Source organism: Cervus elaphus, chromosome 24 (assembly GCF_910594005.1).
Source record: "Cervus elaphus chromosome 24, mCerEla1.1, whole genome shotgun sequence".
Classification (NCBI taxonomy): Eukaryota; Metazoa; Chordata; class Mammalia; order Artiodactyla; family Cervidae; genus Cervus; species Cervus elaphus.
In genome coordinates this window covers 66112288-66132582 of record NC_057838.1, presented here as the reverse complement: position 1 = coordinate 66132582, position 20295 = coordinate 66112288, and the positions used below count along the sequence as shown (strand labels likewise).

The 20295-nt window shown below is 46.8% G+C and overlaps 1 protein-coding gene across 4 annotated transcripts in view; it reads right to left on the bottom strand.

Annotated features, from left to right (window-relative positions):
- Window positions 1-20295, bottom strand: part of HRH1 (histamine receptor H1) — a 142674-nt gene that overhangs the window by 57622 nt on the left and 64757 nt on the right. Inside the window, exon 1 of one of the 4 annotated variants that reach the window (XM_043886458.1) lies at window positions 7829-7847. The exons of the other annotated variants lie outside the window; for them this stretch is intronic. The gene's annotated coding sequence lies outside the window, so the exon portion shown is untranslated. Of the gene's footprint in view, window positions 1-7828; window positions 7848-20295 lie in introns of those variants that run through there. 4 annotated transcript variants of the gene reach the window in all.

The window sequence follows — 20295 nt, the reverse complement described above, 5'->3', positions numbered from 1 at the left end:
GTTTTGTAATTCTGTTGCATAACGTTTTCTGGTTAAGAGAAAAAATACTTGAAAGACATATTTTCAGTTGTCTTTCCAAATGTGTCTTCCCAGTTTCTTAGGTCTCCCTCTGTATTCCTTTTAAAAACGTCCTTATTTGTGCCACAGGAGATGAACCACTTTTGATTTACTTAAATAAATCTGCTGGCAGTGCAGTCAGCAGAGAAAAAGACAGTTTGTCATCAGTAGCAAGCAGGGCTACAGTAATGACCTTGAAGGTGGGCTATTCCAGGTCTTTGGGTTGCTTCCATCCCCACTCCACACCTCTGAGGCTTGGGAAGAAGGAAGGTCTGGAACTGCATTAGACCTGAGGGGCCTCCAGTAAACGGTGGGGGAGGAGGAGGGAAGAAATAGGCTGTTCCCTATAATCAGAAAGAGGAGGAAGCCCTCCAGACCTCCAGGGTTAGGAATCACCCACGTGAGACCCAGACAGGCACATTTGACAGATGACAAAACGGAAGCACAGAGAGAAGAATTTCAGTCATCAGGAGAAGCAGACTGGGTCTGTGGGATGCCCAGAGAAACCTTAAATAACAACAGCATCATTACTATCACTACTGCTTTTCAAGTACCAGACTCCTTTCCGAGCAGGGTCCCTTTGGATGGCCGCGCTGATCCTCACAATGGCCCAGCGAGGTGGCAGTGCTGGGACTCAGGGCTCCACTGTAGCAGAAGAGGAGACTCAGGTGCAGTGAGGGGGAAGGGAAGGGATATATTCAGCCCCTCTTATGTGGCAAGTGTTTCTGTGTTGCTTGGTTTATTATTTATTTGGACATGCAATAAATTGATTTATGCACAGGGTTAGAAAAAAATGATACTAAAGAAAATAGAGTAAAAACCAAGCCCTGTCCCGCCAGCCACTCAGAACTTATTCCCAGAAGCATCTATCACTCCTTCCTTGGGTGCCCTTCCAGGGCCAGGCTAAGTGCACACAGGCATATGCATTGCAAGCTCTTGGCCTCCTCCTTCCTTCCTTTCTTTCTTTTGTTGTCTCTTACCCACCCTTTATCCAGTCTGGAAAAGGTCAGTTTTCATTCCAGTCCCTAAGAAAGGCAATCCCAAAGAATGCTCAAACTACCGCACAATTGCACTCATCTCACATGCTAGTAAAGTAATGCTCAAAATTCTCCAAGTCAGGCTTCAGCAATACGTGAACCGAGAACTTCCAGATGTTCAAGCTGATTTTAGAAAAGGCAGAGGAACCAGAGATCAAATTGCCAACATCCGCTGGATCATCGAAAAAGCAAGAGAGTCCCAGAAAAACATCTATTTCTGCTTTATTGACTATGCCAAAGCCTTTGACTGTGTGGATCACAATAAACTGTGGAAAATCCTAAAAGAGATGGGAATACCAGACCACCTGACCCGCCTCTTGAGAAACCTGTATGCAGGTCAGGAAGCAACAGTTAGAACTGGACATGGAACAACAGACTGTTTCCAAATAGGAAAAGGAGTACGTCAAGGCTGTATATTGTCACCCTGCTTATTTAACTTATATACAAAGTACATCATGAGAAACGCTGGGCTGGAAGAAGCACAAGCTGGAATCAAGATTGCCGGGAGAAATATCAATAACTTCAGATATGCAGATGACACCACCCTTATGGCAGAGAGTGAAGAGGAACTAAAGAGCCTCTTGATGAAAATGAAAGAGGAGAGTGAAAAAGTTGGCTTAAAGCTTAACATTCAGAAAACTAAGATCATGGCATCTGGTCCCATCACTTCATGGGAAATAGATGCGGAAACAGTGGAAACAGTGTCAGACTTTATTTTTTGGGGCTCCAAAATCACTGCAGATGGTGATTGCAGCCATGAAATTAAAAGACGCTTACTCCTTGGAAGGAAAGTTATGACCAATCTGGATAGCATATTAAAAAGCAGAGATATTACTTTGCCAACAAAGGTCCGTGTGGTCAAGGCTATGGTTTTTCCAGTGGTCATGTATGAATGTGAGAGTTGGGCTGTGAAGAAAGCTGAGCACCGAAAAATTGATGCTTTTGAACTATGGTGTTGGAAAAGACTCTTGGGAGTCCCTTGGACTGCAAGGAGATCCAACCAGTCCATCCTAAAGGAGATCAATCCTGGGTGTTCATTGGAAGGACTGATGCTGAAGCTGAAATTCCAATACTTTGGCCACCTCATGCAAACAGTTGACTCATTGGAAAAGACCCTGATACTGGGAGGGATTGTGGGCAGGAGGAGAAGGGGATGACAGAGGATGAGGTGGCTGGATGGCATCACCGACTCGATGGACATGAGTTTGAGTAAACTCCGGGAGTTGGTGATGGACAGGGAGGCCTGGCGTGCTGCGATTCATGGGGTCGCAAAGAGTCGGACACAACTGAGTGACTGAACTGACTGACCCACCCTTTCCTTTCTTTCTTTTGAAAATATTGCTTCTGGGAAAGCATTTTATTATCAGTTTATACAGGCTGGCTTCATTGTTTCCCACAGATGCATAGTAAGCCATATATGGAGAGATGACCATTTATTTAGCCAGTGCCCCAGAGGTGGATATTTATGGCTCCTTCCAAGCTTCTGTTGGGCTTCCCTGGTGGTTCAAATGGAAAAGAATTTGCCTGCAAAGCAGGAGACCCAGGTTTGACCCCTGGGTTGAGAAGATCACCCAGAGAAAGGAATGGCTACCTACTCCAGTATTCTTGCCTGGAGAATTCTATGGACAGAGGAGCCTTCTGGCTACAGTCCATGGGGTCACAAAGAGTCAGACATGACCAAGCAACTAATAAGCAACTAATATTTTCACTTTCACTTTTTCTAAGCTTCTGTCACTTCTGACTCTCCTCAGACGATCATTGGTTCACATAGGCACAAGTTTATCTGGAGGATGGATTTCTGGAAGCAGAATTGCTGGGCCAAACGATTTGCGCATTTAATTTTTTTTTTAAAGATCCAAAGTAATCTCCCTGAAGGCTATAAGTATTTGTACAACATCCACAATTTATGAGGGTATCTGATTCTGCACAACCTTGACAACAGGGTGTTTTGTCTAACCTTAAAATTTTTGCCAGTCTAAAAAAAAAAAAAAAAAAAAAAAGAAAAAAAAAAATTTTTGCCAGTCTAATATGTTATAATGGTACTTCATTGTAGTTTAATTTACACTTATAATAAGAGAAGTCAAGTATCATTTCACAGGGTTAAACACCATTTGTATTTCCTTTTCACTTTCTTTGACCATTTTTCCTTATGAGGTTGGATTCATTATTATTATTATTGGTTGGTAGGGGCTCTTTATATATTAAGAAAATTAGCTGCTTCCTAGGATTTATGCTTGTCATTATTTTTCCCAAATAACTCATTTGTCTTTTGACTTTGCTAATAGTATTGTGATGAAGACATTTAAAATTTTTAGGTATTAGAATGTATAAAAAATTTCCCTACATTTTAAATTATGCATTAAACCTTGGAAGACCTTCTCCATCTCGGGATTATTTTCAAAATCTCAAGTAGTTGTATTTAAGCTTTAAGAAATCTTACATGCTGAGTCATCTGGAATTAATTCTGGTAAAAGGAGCAAACTGCAGTCCAACTTAATATTTTCCAGGTGTTTCTTCAACTGTTCCAATACCATTTATTGAGTAATTTATTTTTTTACCCCAGCCCAGCAGTTGTGCTGACGGGAGGCAAGTGGCCTGACCTAGTGGAGCCAATTCAATTATAAAACAGCGCCAGAGACACTGGGAATGCCCAGAGACCTGGGAACCTCAAGGGAACCGGACTTTGAGGGCCAATGAAGATTTGCTTACAGAACTTGCATAGGACTGGGGGAAACAGAGACTCTTGTGGGGTACAAACAAAACCTTGGGCCCATCATGATACATGGGAAGGAACAGTGATCCCCACAGGAGACTGAGCCAGACCTGACTGTGAGTGTTTGAGGGACCCTGCAGGGACATGGGTCAACAGTGGCCTGCTGCGGGGACAGGAGCACGGGCAGCAGCCATCCTGGGAGGCAGCTGTTGACATAAGTCCTTGTGGAGGTCACCATTAGGTTGGATGGCATCGCCGACTCAATGGACATGAGTTTGAGTAGACTCCGGGAGTTGGTGATGGACAGGGAGGCCCGGCATGCTGTGGTCCATAGGGTTGCAAAGAGTCGGAACCGACTGAGCGACTGAACTGAAATTATTAGCCCTACCATAGAGCCTGTAGACTCCAGACCTCAGGCCAAACAACTAATAGGGAGGGAGCAGAGCCCCACCCATCAGCAGACAATTAAAGATTTACTGAACAAGGCTCTGCCCGCCAGAGCAAACCCCCACAGAGTGTTCCCCACGCCAGTCCCTCCCATCAGGAAGCTTGCACAAGACTCTTAACCTCATCTGTCAGAGGGCAGACAGAAGAAGAACTACAATTCAACAGCCTCCAGAACAAAACCATAATCACAGAGAGCTAACCAAAATGATCACATGTATGACAGCCTTGTTGTGGCTAATGGGCTTGTGTAACTCCACGAAGCTATGAGCCATGCCATGCAAGGCCACCCAAGATGGACAGGTCATGGTGGAGAGTTCTGACAAAATGTAGTCCACTGGAGAAGGGAACTGCAAACCATTCCACTATTCTTGGCTTGAGAATCCCATGAAATCATTTTGCCTTAAGAAAAGGCAAAAGATATGACACCGGAAGATGAACTCTCTAGGATGGTAAGTATCCAATATGCTACTGGGGAAGAATGGAGAAATAGCTCCAGAAAGAGAGCTGGACCAAAGCGGAAATGACACTCAGTTGGTGGTGAAGGCAAAGTCTGATGCTGTAAAGAACAACATTGCATAGGAACTTTGAATGTCAGGTCCATAAATCAAAGTAAACTGGACATGGTCAAGCAGGAAATGGCAAGAATGAACAATGATGTTTTAGGAATCAGTGGACTAAAATAGATGGGAATGGGCAAATTTAATTCAGATGACCATTCTATCTACAACTGTGGGCAAGAATTTCTTAGAAGAAATGGAGTGGCCCTCATAATCAACAAAAGAGTCTGAAATGCAATACTTGGGTGCAATCTCAAAAATGACAGAATGATCTTGGTTCATTTCCAAGGTAAACCATTCAGTATCACACTAATTCAAGTCAATGTCCCAACCACTAATGCTGAAGAAGCTGAAGTTGACTGGTTCTATGAAGACCTACAAGACATTCTAGAACTAACACACACACACACACACACACACACACACACACACAAAGATGTACTTTCATCATAGGGAACTGGAATGCAAAATAGAAAGTCAAGAGATACTTGGAGTAACAGGCAAGTTTGGCCTTGGAGTACAAAATGAAGCAGGGCAAAGGCTAAAAGAGTTTTGCCAAGAGAACACACTGGTCATGGCAAACACTCTCTTTCAACAACACAGGAGACGAATCTACACACGGACATCACCAGATGGCCAATACCGAAAGCAGACTGATTACATTCTTTGCAGCCAAAGAGGGAGAGGTTCCATACAGTCAGCAAAAACAAGACCGGGAGCTGACTGTGGTTCAGATCATGAACTCTTTATTGTACAATTCAGGCTTAACTTGAAGAAAGTAGGGAAAACCACTAGGCCATTGAGGTATGACCTAAATCAAACCTCTTATGATTATACAGTGGAAGTGATAAATAAATTCAAGGGAATAGATCTGGAAGAGGGAGAGCCTGAAGAACTAAGGATGGAGGTTCATAACATTGTACAGGAGGAGGTGAGCAAAATCATCCTAAAGAAAAAGAAATGCAAGAAGGTAAAGTGGTTTTCGAAGAGGACTTAACAACCCAGATAACCATGATGGGGTGGTCACTCACCTAGAGCCAGACATCCTGCAGTGTGAACTAAAGTGGGCCTTAGGAAGCATCACTACAAACAAAGCTAGTGGAGGTGATGGAATTACAGCTGAGCTATTTAAAATCCTAAAAGATGATGCTGTTAAAGTGCTGCACTCAATATGCCAGCAAATTTGGAAAACTCAGCAGTGATACTGGACTGGAAAAGGTCAGTTTTCATTCCAATTCCAAAGAAGAGAAATGCCAAAGAAAGTTTAACTACAGTACAATTGCACTCATTTCACATGCTAGCAAGGTAATGCTCAAAATCCTTCAAGCTAGGCTTCAACAGTACATGAACTGAGAACTTTCAGATGTACACGCTGGATATAAAAAAAGCAGAGGAACCAGAGATCAAATTACCAACATCTGTTGGATCATGGAGAAAGCAAGGGAATTCCAGAAAAACATCTACTTCTGCTTCACTGACTATGTGAAAACCTTTGATTGTGTGGCTAACAACAAACTGTGGAAAATGCTTAAAGAGATGGGAATAAAGGCCATCTTACCTGTCTCCTGTGAAACCTGTATGCAGGTCAAGAAGGAACAGTTAGAACCAATCAGACATGAAACAATGAACTGGTTCAAAATTGGGAAAAGAGTACATCAAGGCTATGTTTTGTCACCTTGCTTATTTAACTACTATGCTGAGTATATCATATGAAATTCTGGGCTGGATGACTCAAACTGGAATCAAGATTGCCAGGAGAAATATCAATAGTCTTAGACCTGCAGATTATACTACTCTACTGGTAGAAAGCAAAGAGGAACTAAAGAGCCTATTGATGAGGGTGAAAAAGGAGAGGGAAAGGCTGGCTTAAAACTCAGCATTCAAATAACTAAGATCATGGCATCCAATCCCATCACTTCATGGCAAATAGATGGGGGAAAAGTGGAAAAACAAACAGATTTTATTTTCTTGGGCTACAAAATCACTGCAGATGGTGACTACAGCCATGAAATTAAAAGACACTTGCTCCTTGGGAAAAAAGCTATGACCAACCTAGACAGTGCATTAAAAAGCAGAGACATCACCTTGCCAACAGAGGTCCATATAGTCCAAGCAATGGTTTTTCCAGTAGTCATGTATGGATATGAGAGTTGGACCAGACAGAAGGCTGGTGCTGAAGAATTGATGCTTTAAAACTGCAGTCCTGGGGAGAAGACTCTTGAGAGTCCCTTAGACAGCAAGAAGATCACACCAGTCAATCCTAAAGGAAATCAGTCCTGAATTTTCATTGGAAGGACTGATGCCAAAGCTGAAGCTCCAATACTTTGGCTACCTGATGTGAAGAGCTGACTCACTGGAAAAGACTCTGATGGTGGGAAAGATTAAGGGCAGGAGAAGTCAGGGAACAGAGGATGAGATGGTTAGATAGCATCACCAACTCAATGGACATGAGTTTGAGCAAACTCCAGGAGATAGTGAAGGACAGGGAAGCCTGGTGTGCTGCAGGACATAGGGTCTCTAAGAGTTGGACGCAACTCAGCAACTGAACGTCTTTTCTCCAGTGATTTTCAAAGTCACCTTTTAATATATACCAAATCCCCATATGTATTTGAGTCTATTTCTGGACTCTGTTCTGTGTATCTGTCTGCCTATTTATTCTGAAGCCACTTTCGTACATTATCACATCAAACCAAAACACCCTAGTTGTGCAGGTAAAGCCAAAACCGGGTCTCCTAGCCTGCGCTCCTTTCTCTCCCATAAGTGGGTGGTCTCCTAACGCTGCGGCGGGGTTCAGAGGGGTCAGGGAGGTCCCAGATCCTGACCCCCAAAGCAGGGAGATAAACAGCTTAACACACAGCCTTTCCCTCCTCCCTCCCTCATTCAGAGGCACTGACTGGTCTCCAGACTGGACTCCAGCTTTCTCAGGAGTGAAGTGGTGTGCCCTGGGGTAAGTCAGCTCCCCTCGTGATGCCTCAGCCTCCCATCACCAAAGTGGTAATGATAATAATGACACTTACGTCTCAAGGATGCAATCGTCTGAGGCCTGCAAAGGTGCCACAGTGAGAGCCAAGATGACCGAGGACGCTGCCCCACGGCAGAGATTTACCAGCTGTGCAACATTCTAACAACCGGTGAGTCAGTCTAGAGATCTGTCCACCCAGACTCCAAGGACACAGGACTCACTAGGCCAGGTCGTCCGAAGAGGAGAGGGTGGAATCGGCTCTGACCTCAGAACTGCTGAGCTGTAAAGGGCGTAGCATATTTCCAGGGAAGGCCCCATCCTGCTTGGCACGGGACCTGGGGCCCAGGAGGAGCCCTGCAAGATGGGCAGGAAGGGCAGGGAAGCTAGGCGGGGCGGGAACACCAGGAAGGTGGCTGGAGGTTGAGTTCTCCACACAACACCCAAGACCCAGCGGGTGCCGTTCCCTGGAGGCGCCACCTGCTTGCTTCTCTTTGGAACTTCCATCTGCCCTCACCCTCAGTGCTGTGAGCCCAGGGGAGGCCAGGCCCGGAGCCCAGAAGTCCTGTGAGCAACGCCTCTCAGAACACCCACCTTCCAGAGCAGGAACAGCACAGCCCCCAGGCCATCTGCCCACCCCTCCCGCACTCCAGCACTGCACCTCAGCTTCACAAAGACCGTCACACTCCCTGCCTACATCCTGTGAGCTCCTCCGCGGGGGAGGGATCAATATCATTCCCTTTTTCCAGATGCGCAAACTGAGATTCAGATGGAACGCACGAACGGCCCAAAGTCAAAACGGACAGCAAGTGGCAAAGTTAGAAATCTGGTCTTTTCAGCCTAAAAACCTGACCACAAGGAGCTCTGGATGGCCGAAGTGGACTGTCTGTTTAGTTCATCTGCCTGTTCAGCAAACTCTCATTGAGCGTCAGCTTTATCTTTGGCAAATGGAATAGTTGCTGAGTGGCAGGGGCTTCCTAGGCGGCTCAGTGGTAAAGAGTCTGCGTGCAATGCAGGAGACCCGGGTTCGATCCCTGGGTCAGGAAGATCTCCTGGAGAAGGCAAGGGCCACCCACTCCAGTATCGTTGCCTGGAGAATCCCATGGACAGAGAAGCCTGGTTGGTTACAGTCCATGGGGTCACAAAGAGTCAGACACAACTGAAGCGACTTTGCACGCACGCACAGAGACAGATAAGAAACATTTCTTGTTCAAAAGGACCAAATACAATAACTATTCTATGATATCAAGTCTGATGGACATAGAAAGGGAAGGAGTGATTAGCTACTTTGAATCAGGGCAGGCTTCCTAGAGGAGGCAACTTGGAGGACAGAACTTGAATGACGCGTTCATCATCAAAGATGAAAAGGAGTTGCAGGTTCCTGGGCTCCGGTGTGAATGCTCCAGGCTTCTGTCCTCTCTGATAGACTTAAGAAATTCCAGGGAAGCTTGTTAGAAATACCCATTGAGAGGCCTTGCATCAGACCTTCTGAATCCAAAGTGCAGCCCTACCACCACTTGAATGTTTTCACAGCCTAATTTTTTTTATCTGGGAATGTTCTGTTTAGGACCTGCCATCCAATGGGCAGTTACTGACAGTTTTTTTTTTTTTTTTTTCCTTTTTATGAACATGGTTCCTCTTAAGAAAAACTCTAAATGCAGTGGGAAAATAAAGCTGGAAGCCCCAGGGCCAAAGCCCGCCCCCAGTGAGCCCGTCTCAGTGAGTGTGGGGCTCCTCCTTGTGTTCGGAAATCATCATCTGGGGCTTCCTGCCCTCCCACTGACAGTGCCCGACACCCCGGGAGAGGCTGTGAGCTCTGGGAACCTCTGTGCCTGCCTGGGAGAAAGGGGGTCTCCTTTCAAGACACATGGGAGGGAGGGAAGGAGGGACAGGGTGCAAGCTGGGCTTCGCTGGCAGTTCTTAAGCAAGGGCGTGAAGCATTCGGTGGTAAAGAGCATGGAGCCAGAGCACGTGTGTTCAGATTCTGCTTCTACTGCCTCTGAGTTGTGCCATTTCAGACAAGTGACTTAACCTCTCTGTGTTCCAGTTTCTTCATCTGTAAGATGGGGACAAGAGAAATATCTATCTTGTGGGCTGTGTGAGGATTAACTAAGTTAATATATATAAAGGATTTAGAGTAGTACCCATCAGATATAGTAACATTTATATAACTATTTGTTTTCATTAATTAATGTGCCAGGTGGAGGTGGAAAGCCAGGGGCTGTCTATGGTTGAGACTTAAGCTCAAGGCATCTTCTCTGTCCAACCGTTGTTGTTGTTCAGTCGCTAAATGGTGCCCAGCTCTTTGCAACTCAATGGACTGCAGCACACCAGGCTCCTCTGTCCTTCACCGTCTCCTGGAGTTCGCTCAGATTCCTGTCCACTGAGTCGGTGATGCTATCTAAGCATCGCATCCCCTGCCTCCCTCTTCTCCTTTGGCCTTCAGTCTTTCCCAGCATCAGGGTCTTTGCCAATGATGAACTGCCATTATTCACCAAGCACTGCCTGAGAACCAGCTCTGATGGTTTCCTGTGCTGGGCACTGGGGACACAGCGGTGAAAGAGACCCAGCCCCTGTCCCAAGGACCCCACCTCCACCCCCAGTGAGGAGGCAGATTTGCTTGACTTCTAGAAGGGGAGGCCCAAGGGATCTTTGCCCCCAAACTCAGCACAATCCAGGCTGGGGGTGGTTCTCAGCTGAGCCTGGACTGCATTTGAAAGTATCAGATCAGGAGATCTAAGAAGTGATAAAACGATTTTTTTTTTCCTCAGGTTTCCTCTGTGGTCATTTGAGAGCGTATGAAATAACCACAGTGAATATCAGAAGAGGAAGAAAAAGGGGAAAGTGCTTCCCAGGAGGCACAGCAAAAGCTAGGATGGGCACTGGGGCTGGAAAATCCTGGGGCTGAATCCTGGTGCTGTCACTGTCTAGACCCGAGCCCTCGGGTAAGGGGCTTTACTTCTCTGAGCATCAGTTTCCACATCTGTGAAATGGGCAGGTAGGGACATGTAGGACTTGGTGAAACGGGAGGCCTGGGCAGGATGGCTTTTTTCAGACAGGGCTTGCACACATGAGATGCTCAGTGTCAGCTAGCTGAACCCCTCCGTCATCTCCATTTTGAGATGAAACCACTGAGGTGCAAGGAGAGGAGGTGACCTGCCCACACGATCTGGGCTCCATCCCAGATCTGCTTTAAGCCATTTCTGAAGCCAAGAGCAGGAAGCAACGTCCTCCCTCCGGCCTGAGTCGCTTCATCTGTGAAATGGGTAGATGGAGCGGAGGATCAGATCAGATGATGTCTAGAGGTTTATCTGATGCTGGGGATTAAAAGAATGTTCTATTAATGACAACAGCTAACAGCCACTATGAGCAAACAGTGGAGGACAGGGAAGCCTGGAGTGCTGCAACTCATGGGGTCACAGAGAGTCCGACTCGATCTAGTGACTGAACAACGACAGCTACGCAGGGTGTGCGGGGTTCCTTACATAGGTTGTTTCCAATCTGAGAAATAAAGCAGCCACAACCAAGAGAACCGAGGCCTCAGGTAGCCGATAAGGGACCAATATCCACATAACAGAAAGAACTCACAAATCAACAGTAAGAATACACATAACCCAACTATAGAGTGAGCAAAGACCCTGAATAGGCATTCTCCATAGAACCTATGCAAACAGTCAGTAAGTACATGGAAGAATGCTGAATGTCATTAGCTATCAGGGAAATGCACATAAAACCACAGTGAGACATCACTTTACCCACACTGGGGTGGAGACAATCAAACACACAATAACAGGTGCTGTCAAAGATATGGAAAAACTGAAACCTTCAAACATGCTGATAAGCTTGTAAAATGGGGCAGGCTCTTTGGAAAACAGGCGATCCCTCGAAAAGTTAAAGATACAGTTACCATATAACACAGAAACTCTACTCCTAAATACATACGTATATACCTGAGAGAAATAAAGCCCTTTTTCCATACAAAAAAAAATCTGTTCACAGCAGCACTATAAACAATAGCCAAGAAATGGGAACAACCTAAATGTTCATCAACCAGTGGATGGATAGACAAAGTGTGGTACATCCATGTAATGGAATATTATTCAGCCACGAAAAGGAATGAAGTGCTGACATGTGACACAACATCGATGAACCTCGAAAATATTATACTGAGTCAAAGAGAGCGATCAACAAAGACCACACGTTATATGACTGCACTTACACGAAATGTCCAGAGCAGGGAAATCTATAGACACGGAAAGTGGATTAGTGGTTGCCATGGGTTTGAGGAGGGGCAGAAGGAAAAGGAGAGTGACTAAATGGGTGGGCGTTTCTTTTTGGGGTGATGAAAATGTTCTATAATTAGATTGCAGTGAAGGTAGTATATCTCTCTGTGAACATACTGGAAACCCCTGAATTGTGCATTTTAAATAAGTGGATGACACATTATGTAAATTACATCTTAATAAAGCTATTTTAAAAAAAAAAGAAGGAAAAAAGTCTGAGGCCTAGAGAAGCAGAGAGACTTACTAAAGGATAATCAGCTACTTTAGAACATGACTCAGGCCTCCCATTCCCAGGCCAGTGACCCAGGCTGACTTTCTGAAAAGAGGGATCACTAACAGGACCTGCGGATTCGCTACTTGTCCCACACCAGGCACCTCATACACTGTTTTATCTAATCCTGCCAACAAGTCTAAGAAACATACATGACTAACTCCAAGTCACAGATGAGAAAGCCGAGCCTCCGAAATGTGCGATGACCTGCCCAAGTCACTGTCCTGATTCATGCTCCCCAGAAGCAGACCCAGAGATGGGAGCTGTATGAAGTGCTCCAAGGAGAAGGTGGAGAGGGGGCGGGGGCGGACCCAGCAGAGAAGGCGGGCATGGAAGGCAGAGTCCTGCCCTCCCTGCAGTGTGAGTCAGCCCCAGGCTTGGCAAGCGAGAGACAGAATCGGCCCCTGCACATCCAAGAGCCTTTGGTCAAGGGCCTCAGGGATGGGGGTGGGAGGTGGACATCCCCAGGCGTGTCTAGGATTCTGCACTTGTGGACAAATGGCTCGCAGCCCAACAGCAGCCTCCAGAGGAGGGATGCAGGTGCAAGCCTTTGGAGGCAAAAGCACAGCCCGATTGGAGGCACGTTTCCCAGACACTGCAAAGGATCCAAGGGCTCTGGGTGGAGAATCAACACCGCCCGCCTCGGGCACCTAACTAGGAAATAAAGAATCTGGGGCTTATCCCCAGGTCTGTCCCCAAAGCCCATGACCTCCTCACCCTCTTCCAGAAAGATGTGCTCATAGCCTGGGCTGGGGAAGTTCCTAGCACATGGCCCAGAGGGGTTGGGATGACAAGCAGAGACAGAGGAAGAGGAGGATGGTCAGTGAGCCAGATCCCAGGGAAGACAGAAGAGGAAAAAGCAGGCATGAGGTGGGCACTGGGGGCTGTGGGGTGATGACGGGGGCTGGCAAGCACAGCCCCTCCCTCTGTGGCCTGGAGTTAAATGCAATCAAGCACCTCTTCTCTGCTGCTGACAGCTCTGGCTAGGGGGTGGAGGGACCCAGTTAACAGACATGACCGCAGGATACAGATGTGCTTGAAAGAAACCCCTACGGAGGGAAATGTTTTGGATAAACCTCTTCAGAGGGAGGCTGGACAGAGGCAGGGACATGCTGACTCCTGTCTCTACCGGTGCTAACAGGGAAGCTGCAGTGTTTAAAGAGAGGCCATCAACCGCCACGAAATCCCAGGTGACTGTGACCTGTTCCACTTAGTCACCCAGCACAAAGGATCTGCTTTGAGAATAGCTTAGCAGGCAAAGTGAGTTGATTCAATCAAACATTCCTTCGGTCTCCACTTATTCATGCCTGTGATGCAGCTGGCTGACGTTGTGTTTGGCATTGCGGGTGAAGGGAAGGTGCCAGGGGTGGTCTCAAAAATGAATCAGAGAAGGTCTCTACACTCAAGGAGCACATCATGAACTAGGGGAGAGAGACAGGGCAGGAGCCACCACGCAGGGTGGTAACTGTCATAGTGAGATTTATGGACGGGAGCCCAGAGGAGGGAACACTCCCTCACACTGGAGGAGTTGGGAATAAGTTACAAAAAAGGTGAAATTGGAGCTGGGTTTTGAGGGATGAGTAGGAGTTTACCTGAAAGCATGAGAGAAATGCCCTTTCAAATTTACTTGACGGATGAAGAGTAGGATTGGGGTTGTGCTTGAGTGTCAGTTGTCCTCTGAACACTATACAATACTGTCTATCTTGAGACTCCCATTTCATTAGTCCCCCAAATTACAACTTTTTAAAGTATGGTAGAAATAAATCCCTTCAGAGTTGGTACTGTTTGAATGACCTCGTGCCCAACTGAGAGTACACACTCAGTGTTCATTCATTTCTTTCCCATTTTCTTACATGGTTACAGGCTTAGCCTGTTACAGTCCCCAGGCCAACCTGAGACACTGGCTACTATTCATCAGGTGAACCAGGAGGTAGCGTCTAGACCTGTGGGCAGCAGGCCTGAAATTCACTGTGAGTTGGAAGAGTGGGAACCGTGAGTGCCCGCGTGCCTCTCTAAACTTCAGACCCCACCCTGCCCTACCATGATAACCCAGGAGAGTAGCTTTTAGTGGGGGAGTAGTGATGGGGGAGAGGTACCACCTTCTGGCAGCTCCTTGGAAAAAGATGCTTGCTCCTTGGAAGGAAACCTATGATAAACCTAGACAGTGTATTAAAAAGCAGAGACATTACTTTGCCAACAAAGATGTATATAGTCAAAGCTATGGTTTTTCCAGTAGTCACATACGGATGTGAGAGTTGGACCATAAAGAAGGCTGAGCACCAAAAAACTGATGCTTTTGAAATGTGGTGTTGGAGAAGACTCTTGAGAGTCCGTTGAACAACAAGGAGATCAAAGTAGTCAATCCTAAAGGAAATCAACCCTGAAGATTCATTGGAAGGATTGAAGCTGAAGCGCCAATACTTTGGCCACCTGATGTGAAGAGTCGACTTACTGGAAAAGACCCTGATGCTGGGAAAGACTGAGGGCAGGAGGAGAAGAGGGAAGCAGAGGATGAGATGGTTGGATGGCATCACCAACTCAATGGACATGAATTTGGGCAAACTCTGGGAGATAGCGAAGGACAGGGAAGTCTGGCGTGCTGCAGTCCATGGGGTCACGAAAAGATGGACATGACTGGGCAACTGAACAGCAACACCAACTGCCTTCTGGGAACACAGAGGTCATCCTGAGTTATCACATTGCTTTGGAGGACACAATTGGCATGAGTGGGTAGCGGCCCTTGTCTTCTGTCCTGCCATGTTCCAAATGTCCCCTGGAAGATATGCAGGTAGAAAAACCTGTTGGCGTGAAATTTGCTCAATCATGTCCAACTCTTTGCGACCCCATGGACTGTACAGTCCACGGAATTTTCCAGGCCAGAATACTGGAGTGGGTAACCTTTCCCTTCTCCAGGGGATCTTCCCAACCCAGGGATCGAACTCAGGTCTCCCAAATTGCAGGCAAATTCTTTACCAGCTGAGCCACAAGGGAAGCCCCCAAAACTTGTTTATAATCATCTAAATCCAACTCTCCCAATCTATTTCCTATGAAGAGAAAAACTCACTGCACAGCTTTAATCCACTCTAGATTGTCTATGATTGCTCTGATGATGTAAGCTGAGGGAAAGTGATACAGGATTCTGTTTGGAGGTTTTTCAGCAGTGTTTGAGTTGCCCATTCAACACACCTAGACCCATCTGCTCTGGCAACTCTGTATTTACTCAATTTTAGCCATGACTACAGGCATCAACTGCTTCAGAAAATCTTCAAGTGTGGACATGCCCAAGCATTTATCTAGTGAAATATATATTTCTATTTCATTACAAATGGCCTTCCTTTTATTTCTCCTTTACCATCTGATTGGCATAGTATTGTTATTACTGTTCTTAGTATTTGTAGATAAACGGTACGGTCTATGCATGAACTGTCTTTCAGGATTATAAAGAGGGATCACAAACTATTTGTTGTAAAGGGGGCATTGAAGGATTCAGAGCCGCTGACAGGATCCAGACAACTGGGAATCTACCCTATTTTCCTCGGGATGACAGATAGCACAGCCTAAAGATCAGAGACAGGGCTTGGGAGGCAGAAGGACTGAAATGTAAAACTCAGAGCTGTTGCTTACTGTCTATATGACCCAGGGGAATACATATACTCTTGCTAATTCTCAGCATCCTCATCTGCAAAATGGGGATAAAATACCCACCTCAGAGGGTTATAAAATGTTAGTCACTCAGTTGTTTCTGACTCTTTGAGACCCATGGACTGTGGCCCTCAGGCCACAGTCCTCTATCCGTGGGATTCTCCAGGCAAGAATACTGGAGTGGGTAGTCATTCCCTTCTGCAGGGGATTTTTCTTACCCAGGGATCAAACCTGGGTCTCCCGCATTGCAGGCAGACTCTTTACCATCTGAGCCACCAGGGAAATTGACAGAGGGTTATAGTGGGGGTTACATGAGCGTGACTACAAGTGAAGTCAGTCAGTCGTGTCTGACTCTTTGTGACCCCATGGACTGTAGCCTGCCAGGCTCCTCCATCCATGGGATTTTCCAGGCAAGAACACTGCCATTTCCTTCTCCAGGGGATCTTCCTGACCCAGGGTTCGAACCTGGGTCTCCTGCATTGCAGGCAGACTCTCTACCGTTTGAGCTACCACGGAATCCCAGAGGTTGGCTACAGAAAGATGCCAGTTAAGCGCTGAGTGCTAAGAGAGGTTGCTATCATCATTGTCAGTGCTGTTATTATTCTCTCTTCAAGGAATCCTCCCCAGATGGAACCCTGAGATGGACTGGGCATTAGCACCCCCCACTCCCCACATATCCAGTCCGCCTCAGCATCCTGGATCTCCAGACACTGATCCACACGAACCATGATAACTAAGACCCCTGTTGGATCCACGATAACTAAGATAACTAACCGTGATAACTTACATGACTAACCACCATAACTAACATGATAACTAAGATCCCCCGAGTCAGGCCTCACCCTCTACTGAATGTTGCCGTGGGTGGTGACGGGCGAGCAGACTATTGCCCAGCAGCTCCCCGAGTCTCCCCACTGGCTTCCAGCTCACCGGCCTGTGCTCACCCCCCACCACTGCTGGGGCCCTGGCATGCCCTTTGCCGAGTCCCCCGGCTGTGGGGGCCAGCAGGATTAGCCTCTCAGCTTTCAGCTCTGGCCTCAAGCCTCCAGAACAGCCCTTCTGCACTGGCCCACCCTAGCCTGAAGAGCTGTCTCCTTCCAAGGTTAAGTTAGCATCTAGAGGACCTCACCCAGCTCTCAACAAGCCACCCACATGGCAGGTCGCAGGGCATGAACTCTAGAGTGGATGCTGGGAGCTGCCTTTCTCATCGCCGTTCCTCTGTGGTTCTCTCCACCCTTCCACAGCAGGAATCCCAGAGTTCATCTCCTGCCTCCCGCACTCCCCCGGGACCTCTGCTCTTAGGGACCCCAGGAAGGTCTTGACCCCAAGGCAAAGGGAACCAGCACAGTTGTCAGAGCTGAGACGGCCCCTCCCAGCCTCAGAAGACCCAGAGCCACCTCTTCAGTCCTCCAGTCACTGGCGGAGTCGTTGGGACTCCCTGCAAGGTGATGGATGAAATATGGTCTTGATCAAGTGCTATGTGAGAGCTCTGAAATGGCACACACGGGGCCCACCCTGAAGAAGTTCGTGGTCCGGCTGGGAGGGACAGTCATATAACAGATAACTGCAGTTCCGACGTGATCCACGGTGAGCGTGAGTTATGTGCTAGAGGCCATTGGCCTTGTCATGTGGGAATGGCTAAGTCTACCTGGGCAAGGCAGGAAGGCTTCTGAGAAAGGTTAACATCGAAATGGGATACTGAAGAATGAGCAGGAGTTTTCCAAGGCCTGGGCTAGATTCTCAGGTCTCTTCCCCTATTTCTAAGCCCTACAATCCTGGCATGGCGAGCCATACCTTTCTTCCTGAGTGACGATCTCGGGGGGAGAGGAGATAGAGGAGAAACTGAGGATGGAAAACAGCTCTTTACATCTGGAAGCATCCATGTTTGGACTGGATCCTGGGTCAGAGACACTGACTTCTCCAGACAATTCCAAAAACACAAAAATCAGTATTTCCCAGAGTCCCACAGAGCACGAATTCCTTAGGAAAGAACTATATGTTAAGTGAAAAAGAAGACTCCAAGATCATATATCTCAGAAACACCGAGTAAGCAAAGTCAAGCAGACATTACCGCATGACTTCTCAGGGCCTTTAAAGGTAAAATAAGATAAAAATTTACATATTTAAAATAGATTTTTATAACTATAATGATTCAATAATATTAAAAGTATAACTAATTTTATAGCTATCTTTTATTTGGTGCCTTCTAAAGTACAAACCATGTGTTGTATGTTATTTCATTGTTATTGTTCAGTCACTAAGTCATGTCCAACTCTTTGTGACCTCATAGACCCCAGCATACCAGCCTCCTCCACTCTCTCCCAGAGTATGCTCCAATTCATGCCCAACCATCTCATCCTCTGCTGCCCCCTTCTCCTCTTGTCCTCAATCTTTCCCAGCATCAGGGTCTTTTCCAATGAGTCGGCTCTTTGCATCAGGTGGCCAAAGTATTGGAGCTTCAGCTTCAGCATCAATCTTTCCCATGAATATTCAGGGTTGATTCCCTTTATGATGGACTGGTTGGATCTCCTTGCAGTCTAAGGGACTCTCAAGAGTCTTCTCCAACACCACAGTTCAAAAGCATCAGTCCTTCAGCATTCAGCCTTGTTTACGGTCCAACTCTCATATCCATACATGACTACTGAAAAAAACCGTAGCTTTGACTACATGGGCCTTTGTTAGCAAAGTAATGTCTTTGCTTTTTAATATGCTGTCTAGGTTGGTCATAACTTTTCTTTCATAGGTGTCTCATGAATCCTCATAAAACTTCAGGTCATCAGTACTGCCGCATTTTGCCCACAGGGAGACTTAATCAAGCCAAGAAGTGACGTTCACTGCCCAAAATCACACAGTAAAGTATGACTGTGATTAAAAGTCAAGTTCTGTCTGACCCAACGTCTCCACCCTTTCCTGAGAATTCTGAATCCCTAAGAAGGGGATGTGATGCACTGCATTTCCAAACTTCTTCAGCCATGGACCTTCCTTATAGCTAGGGTTCCAAAAAGTGACTTTTGGGAATCACTGCTCTTCTGTTTATTCCCAGAAGATTCACCAAAAACAACCTAAGGACGTCTGAGGTACTGCTCCTCCTCTTGTTCCCTGTCCCCAGCGGGGCGCTGGGTGCGAGTCCCTCAGTAGTCACTGTGTTCACTCCAGGGGCCAATGGGAGCATAAGGAGGGGTTCCCATTAATGGCTGGGACTCCAGCCGGCAGCTCCAAAGCCATCCAGATCTAAACAGATGACCTCACTGGTCACATATGGTCCACAGAGGGTTCCAAATTCTCTTCCAGCCAGTTTTGAGTTGCTGCTCTACACTCAGCTGCTACTTGAGTTGCCAGCAAACTAGTTAGGTTATGAACTCAGAATCCTTTGAACCATTGCCCACTTAGCAGGAAAAAGGACAGACCCTCTAAGGCCGAATGCAGTTGACCAAAGAAGGCCACTGGCTGGACCAGGCCTTGTCTTTGTCACTTGGGCGCCTATGTCAGCCTCTGTGCTCATGCGTCCAGACACTTCCTGCCACCTCCTCCCTGCTGGCAGAGCAGTCTTGCAACAGGCAGCGTCCAACTCGTCACTCCTAAGAACTCTCTGTGGCTCCCTAGTGCCCGCAGCAGAAGTCTAGACCGCCGACCCTGATTTTCAAGGTCTCTGGAAGTGGGGGAGACTCTGCAGTCATTTTCCCCTTCTCAGGGGGCTTCCCAGGTGGCTCAGCCAGTAAGAATCTGCCTGCAATGAGGAAGACCCAAGTTTGATCCCTGGATGGGGAAGATTCCCTGGAGAAGGGAATGTCAACTCTCTGTAGTATTCTTGCCTGGAGAATTCCATGGACAGAGGGGCTTGGGGATCTATAGTCCATGGGGTTGCAAGAGAGCTGGACATAAGTGAGCAACTAATACAACACTTCCCTTTCTCAAGAGAACAAGTAGGGACTTCCCTCGTGGTCCAGTGGTTAAGAATCCAAACTTCCAAAGCAGAGGGTGCAGGTTCAATTCCTGGTCAGGGAACTAAGATTCCACGTGCCGTGCAGCCAAATGAAAAATTAATTGATTAAAATAAAATGTTCCAGATTAGACCAAGACAGGGAAGGAGGCCAGCCCTGATGACCCTGCTTCTTTCCCTAGGAGGGTCCACCTCCCACCACCTCCTGCCCTTAAGCTTTACTTTACGTCTGGCAAGCCTAATTCTTTATAGTTTCCTGCACATATCACACTATTTTGGATGTTATGTTGCTCTGCTCAGGCTGTATCTTCTCCTGAAAGCTCTTCTCACCTTAGTCTGCTGAATTAAGACCGGCTCATCTTTGAAAACCCTGCTGGCACATCCTCAGG